Source organism: Coenobita brevimanus, chromosome 76 (assembly GCF_032717465.1).
Source record: "Coenobita brevimanus isolate Jiangsu-jjx chromosome 76, ASM3271746v2, whole genome shotgun sequence".
In the NCBI taxonomy this organism is placed as follows: Eukaryota; Metazoa; Arthropoda; class Malacostraca; order Decapoda; family Coenobitidae; genus Coenobita; species Coenobita brevimanus.
This window is the reverse complement of record NC_137029.1, coordinates 10,440,535-10,448,012: the sequence shown is the minus strand read 5'-3', so window position 1 is coordinate 10,448,012 and position 7,478 is coordinate 10,440,535.

The window sequence follows — 7,478 nt, the reverse complement described above, 5'->3', positions numbered from 1 at the left end:
TTCACTACTTTGCGGGTTCTACTAAGTTTAATAAATTCCTCTATCAGCATATGTGAAGGAGAAGAAAAGCAAAGGAATTCGCCGAAGGACCCAAAGATTGTTCCTTTTGCATCGTGAACAGTATTACCGTATGCAGTTCAGTGCAATAAGGTACTTGCATGCGTTATTTAACTCTTTAGCAACAGTAGTTTTATTTGATTATTTTATATTTACCTACTGCAGACGATTTTATTGAGTCGGGTGAAATTCTGTGCAGTTCAAAGGTTAAAATCAATCTCCATAATTTAGAGACTTCCTTCTGGTAGCATGTTGTCAATTTTTTCAACAAACAAAACCTCTACGATGTCAGTAGGTAATAACTGGGCGTTATCCCTTTTAGAGTAAGTAAATAAGTGTAAGCTGGTACTTACGTGTGTTATCTAGTGTACTGTCTTAAATACTGTACGTAAACATGCATAATTAGGTGTTTATGTCCGCGAGCGTCGGTGAAGATGAGTACCATCCCTCCCCCTAATATGGAAGCTGGCTGAGTACTTGGTTGCATGCCTTGGCGTAGTGGCTGAGAGAGAGAGAGAGAGAGAGAGAGAGAGAGAGACAGACAGACAGACAGACAGACAGACAGTGGGGAGGCATGAACAAGAGAAAGGTAGGAGATACAGAAGGCAATATAATGAGGGAAAGCATGAGATACTGAAGTGAGATGAGGAAGACAAGGTTTCTATGGAGCAACAAGTATAATAAATGCAAGGGACAAGGGAAGCAAGGTATAAGTGATGAAAACAAAGGATAAGAAAGACAGGAATCGGAGGGTGTGGCAGGAGACAGAAAAGACAGAAACGAGAGGGAAAGTTCGTGGTATACAAAAAAGCCAGACTGGGAGGAGTAACAACTGGGGAATAGGTGTTGGCGGGAGAGAAGACAAGGTGAGTGAGGAAATAAAAATAGGCAAGAATAGGAGTGAACGAATATATATACAGCATTATGAAGGCAAGAATTGGAGAGTGAAGAAGTACTTGTACATAAAACTAAGAGTGAGTCGGTATATACTGAAGGCAAGATAGAGTGTGATGAGTCAGATAGTGAGGGCAAGGCTAGGAAAGTGATGCAATAGGCAGTTAAAAGCATGACTAGGAGAGTGAGACACTAGGTAGCAGGCATAACTAGGAGAGAGACGGGTAGTAGATAGAGAAGGCAAGAGTAGGACAGTAAGTGCAGTAGATGGTGAAGCGAAAACTAGGAGAGTGCAAGAGAAAAGAGAACAGGCAGGGGACAGGAAATTTAAGACAAGGAAAGTGAAGCAAGAGATGGGAAGACAAAACTAGGAACGATGGCATTCAAGGTGAGGCAGGAGATAGGAAGGACAGAAAACAGATTGGGAGACATGTCAAGTAGGATATAGGAGAGATAGGCAAAGGAAGACAAGGAGGCGAGTCGAGGGAGGCAGTAGATAGGAGAGGCAGGCAGATGAGAGAAAAGGCAAAATAGAGAAACAAGCTGAGATTGGTAAGAAACAGGAGGCCTAGACAAGTGACAAGAAATTTAAGACAGAAGGATGAGAATGAAGACGGGAAGGACAGACAGGTGACAGAATAAGCAGCCCTTGGAGAGTGAGGAATGGATAGGGACGGCACGGCAAGACGGTAAGATAGGAAACAGAGATAGACAGGAGGCAGGCGAGGCAGGCAGGAGACAGGAAAGGATGGAACGAGGTGAAGCAGGAAACAAAAGGAAAGGCAGATGATTATGATACCAAAGACAGGGAGGCAGAGGATGAGAAGGTAAATGACAGGGTGAGATTGGAGACAGAGAGGGCAAGATAAAGATGAAGAAGACGATGAAGAGGAGTGCAAGAGACAATAAGAGCAAAAGAAATTGGTGGTGGGGCAGATATGGAAGTAAGAAAGGAACAGGAATGAACCAAGACATAAGAGGGAAGGCAAGCAACAATAAATGCAAAATAAGGAGAGGATGAAACAGCAGATCAGAGAGGTAGACAGGAGACAGGAAGGACAAGGCAGTCAAAAGGAGGGAACGCAGGTGATAGGGAAGGCAAGACAGGGAGGAAGATAAGTCGAGGAATAGGGGAAGCAGGCAGGGATGGCAAGACAGGGAGGCAGGCAGGCGGAGTGAGGCAAGGTGCACATTACTACTGGCTTGTCTGGTTGTTGTGGAGGCTGAAAGTTCTCCCAGTCGAGGTCAAAGTCAGTTTCAATATGATTGGCAGACGAGGGATTAGCAAGGGATGAGACGAGAGGCAGATGTTTGCTTTACCCACACAACATGCTTAGAGCTCTTCCACCTACTAACGTCTTTTTAGCGATACCGAGTGCATAACTATTGTGATCGAGTCCATTTCTATGTAGTATCTATACAGTTTGTTTATACGTAGATACTGTATAGTGTATATATGTATGTATCTCTTCATAAACTGTGTGTATGTATGTATGAATGTATGTATGTATATATGTATGAATGTATGTATAAATGTATGTATGCTTGTATGTATGTATGTATGTGCGTATGCAAATAAAATCTTACTGCCAGTTTCAGTTTGGATAAAAATTTGTCCGTACACTCTGTGCTGGTCTCAAAAATGTCATTCTATTTTGATGCATTTTGATCGAAGGTCAAAGGTCATGGGCCAGAGTCAAAGTTCAGAGTGTGACGTTAACTCTTGAGTGCCTGGTCTTATCTGGATCAAAACAGGCGCAATCACTTTGTTGGTCTGGGAAGTAGTGATTCAGTTTTGGTGTAGATCGACGAAAGTAACAGTCAGATGTCATGAGTCAAACCTAAAATTCAGGGTGTCGTGTTATATTATGAATACCTGATCCGATTTTGATCGAAATTCGCATAAATTTCATGTGCGGCGATGAAATGAAATATTTCAATTTCGGTGCATATCTATCAAAGTTCAGTGACGGAGTCACTGTGTTCACTAAGCACTCTCTGAAGTTTGAATTAGTCTTACTGGTAGCCAGCTCCAAATAGCTCATTAATAATGAAGAGGTTACTAGTATACAAAAACCCACACTGGCAGGCGAAAAAAAGATGTATTCCAAACGATTTCGGCGACAGCTGTCGCCCTCTTCAGTGGATCTACAGTTGGTCTGTAGATCCACTGAAGAGGGTGACAGCTGTCGCCGAAATTATTTGGAATACATCTTTTTTTTTCGTCTGCCAGTGTGGGTTTTTGTATCCTATTTCATGGTCACGATAGTGTGACTCTTCAGCCAAAGAGGTTAATATAGGTTGTATGTAACTCCGTCAGCTAAAATAGTATTACTTAGACTAAGCAGATTAGAATAAATTAAATAATTCGTCGTCGGATTACAGGGAATAAATGTGACGGCAGAACAAGCATTTGTTATCTCTACCGACGAGAACGTTTTGGCTAAGGTTGTCATTCTGTTATCATTATTATATAAAGAAACACCGAAGAGAACTGCATAAAAACTGTAATGCTGATTCAAGGACACCATAGGAAAATGTGATTTTTTTTATTTTTTTAATGTAAGGAAAAAGGAACCAAAGGCCAGGAGCCCGCAATCTGTTGCTTAATATATATATATATATATATATATATATATATATATATATATATATATATATATATATATATATTTATATATACAACACAGAGAGCCAAATTCAAGATGCTTTCATATCAAGATGCCTGGACACACTGAGTTTGAAAGACTGGAAATCATAGGAAGTAGGAAACACAGACAGAAGAAGACAGTTCTGGAGTTGACCTGTTGCACACATAAAGTACTTTCAGTAACGTTAACTCTTGCGTTAGGGAGCTGGACAGAAAAGGGATGAGAGTTTGTTGCTAGACGGGTGCTATGTGCTCTCCGTAGTGGCGGAGGGATGCAGGCAGACAGTTCAGAAGAGCAATGACCATTGAAGTAATGACAGAAAAGAGATAAAGATGCAACAGTGCGGCGATGAGATAGAGGTTGAAAGGAGACAGTAAGAGGAAGAAAGTTAATGAGACGAAAAGCCTTAGGCTCCACCCTATTGAAAAGCGCTGTATGCTGGCAGCCTCCCCACACATGAGAGTTGTAATCTGCACAGAGGCGAATAAAGCCCGTGTATAAAGTTAACAACTGTGCAGTGGTAAAAAAGGCACGGAGTTGGGTTAGCACACCTAATCTCCTAGAAGCAGATTTGACAAGAGATGTAATATGATCTTTCCAAGATAAATCCCAAGAAAATGAAACCCGAAGAACGTTTAAAGATGCTGCTGCTTTGAGCTGGATATTATTAAACATTAGCGGGAACTCCTGTGCAATATTTTGTTAGGTTGATAGGTGTAATAACTGTGTTTTTGACGCATTAAAAACAACAAAATTACTTTTACCCCAGTCAGAGATATAAGCCAAGTCAGACATTGGTGTGCCATAGCCTCATTTCTTGTTTGTTGAAGTAACTGCTGAGATGGACACTGTGGGAAGCGAATGAAAAGGTGAAGTGTGGGGTCATCAGCGTATGAGTGGATAGGGTTAGATGCACAGCTTAAAAGGTCATTGGAATAAAAAGAAGAAAGTTGGTGATTGGAAAAAGACCTGAGGAACACCACTGTTGATAGATCTAGAAGGGAAACGGTGGCCGTCTACAATAGCAACTATAGAACGACCAGAAAGGACGCTGGAGATGAAGGCACAGATAGAAGAATAGAAACCGTAAGGGGGCAGTTGGAAATTAAAGATTTATGCCAGACTCAATCGAAACCTCTGAGATGTCAAGCGCAATGGCGAAGCTTTCGTTAAAGTCCGGAAGGGAGGGTGACCAGGAGTCTGAAAGGTAGGTGAGAAGATTACCAGTGGGGCGTCCTTGACGGAACTCATACTGACGATCAGAAAGAAAGTTGTGATAGAAAAGACGCTTTATTTTTAGTTTTATTTATTTTATTTTTTTTGTAAAGAATTGACTTGAAAACTTTTGAGACCCAGGATGTTAAAGCAATCGGGCGATTGCTGGAGGGTTGGGAATGGTCACCCTTCTTTGGGACAGATTGAATGATAGCAAACTTCCAGTAAGGAAATGTACAAGTTGATAGACAAAAGCGAAAGGGTTTACGCAGGCAAGGTGTAAGCACACAAGCACAGTTCTTGAGGACAACAGGAAGAACCCCATCAGGCCCATATGCCTTGTTAGTATTGAGGCCAGTGATGGCGGAAAGTACATCAGTTGAAGAAATTTTAATGTCAGCCATGAGGAAGTCAGAGGGCGGAGGTGATGGAGGAACAGCACCAGAATCGTCTAAGGTGGAATTGGAGGAGAAAATCTGAGCTAAGAGTTCTGCTTTATCAGTAGAAGAAATAGCCACAGAGGCATCAGACTGGAAACGAGGAGGGAAGGATGATGAGGTAAAGTTATTGGAAAGTTTTTTGGCAAGATAACAGAAGAGCGTGAAGAACTGAGTTGGAGAGTTCAGGGCATTTAGTACGCAGGAAGTTATTTTGAGCAGAGTGAAGACCAGACTTAGCACGATTCAGGGCACAAACATAAAAGAGGTGAGATTCAGGAGTGAATTGGCTCCGGTACCTTTTGTAGGCCTTCTCCTTGTTGTGAACAATAATAGAATAAAGGTGATTAAACCAAGTTTTTTTTTTGCATTAGTCAAAGGATACGAGAAAAGGAATGTATGTTTCCTTGCCTGAGAGGATAACCTCCGTAATGAGCAAGGCACACTCAGATTGCTCTCGGTCATGGAAGCAATAATCATTCCAGGGAAAATCACGGAAGTACTGCCTAAGGGCCTCCCAATCAGCAGAGCCAAAGTGTCACAGTCGCCGCTTCTTTGGAGGGTTCACAGGCCTTACAGGAGCAACAGGACAAGTTATGGTGATAAGGTTGTGATTGGAGGAGCCCAACGGATAGGAAAGATAAACAGTGTAAGCAGAAAAATTAGTTGTAAGGAAGAGGTCGAGTATGTTGGAACTCTCTCCAAGGTGATCAGAGATACATACGGGTTGGGTGCTGTACAAGCCGCTCTCGACCATTAAGGATAGAAAAGGTGTAGGCTTGTTCACCAGGTGGATCAGTGAAAGGAGAGGAGAGCCAAAGGTGGTGTTAAACACAGAAATATCCAAAAATGGAGATTCCAGAGAATGGAGAAATGGATAGGATGTGTTCCATCTTACAAGTAAGGTAGTCAAAGAATTTTCCTTTGTCAGTAGAATCAGGAGTTAAGTAAACAGCTCAGATATATTTTGTCAGAGAATGACAGGAAAGCCGAAGCCAGGGAGTTGAAAATTCAGATGATTCAAGTTCAAGAACACGAGAACAAGATATGTCGTTGTGTACATATACATAACAGCCACCTTGGCTTTGAAATGAATATAGAGGAAGTAGGAGGATACAGAGAAGGGTTTGCAAAAATTTAAAAAAAGGATAGAAGTTAAGGTCATGATCATGATAAATATAAAAATCTCTAAATTATGTATATCTCAAGAATGAATGAAGCAAAGTCATATGATAAAACCTTAAGATTTCTTATAGAAAACACTTTCAGTTTAACGGATGATCTCGACATATGACCCTGAACTTTTATAAAGAGGCAGAGGTATGGGTTCTCTGACTGCTCTTGTTTCCTTTGCCCACGTCAAGCTTACTTCGCTTCCCACTTATCATGGCATTAGAATGATGGCGTCTTATAAATTTTTGCTTCCGTTAGACGATTTTAGCTAAAAAAAGAAACTTAAATATCTTCCCCCCACCTTCAGCGTTTGCCTTTGCTTCAAACGACCGATATTGGTGACCTTCATGATGATATGCATTTAAAAACTTTATCCGTGTAGATGACAATGTATTTGCACGCGTTTATGCGTTTGTCTGTCCGTCTGTTTAAAGTTTAACTTTTGAAAGGTTTTATTAAGAAACCTCCTTTTTAAGGGATGTAGCTCTTTGCTCTATCTACGACAAATGAGAATATGAATGTTATGAACAAAAGGTCGAGATCATTAAAGTGAAAAAAAAAAAAAAATGTTTCGGCCTTTGGAATCTCGAGGGTATTCCAGTAGATTTTCTTCTAACCGCCGCTGTAGACTGATTTTTTTATCAGCACTGGGGGAATGTAGAACGTTTCGGCCACGGACGTTTGGGCCATGGGCCACCAACCGAGGACGTTTTGACCTGTGAAGTGCTGTGAACCTTACCTACCCTACCCTAACCTAACCTATGCACAAAAAGTCCTAGGTGGTGGAACATGGCTCAAACCTGTGGCCCAATCGTTCGTGGCCGAAACATCCAAGCACAGCACTGGAGAGACCTCTCTTACGGAAAGGATTAGGAACAGTCTTCATTAATCCATTCAGTATGATTAGGCCTGGAAGTTTATACTTGCTTCCGCTAGAGGGTTATATTTAGCTTCAGGGAAAAAAAAAAAAGTGTGATACTACTGAGAGAACCATTCCTTGGTACGCAAGTAATTAAGCCGTGACACATTTCCTGCAAGTTTATGCACTCCT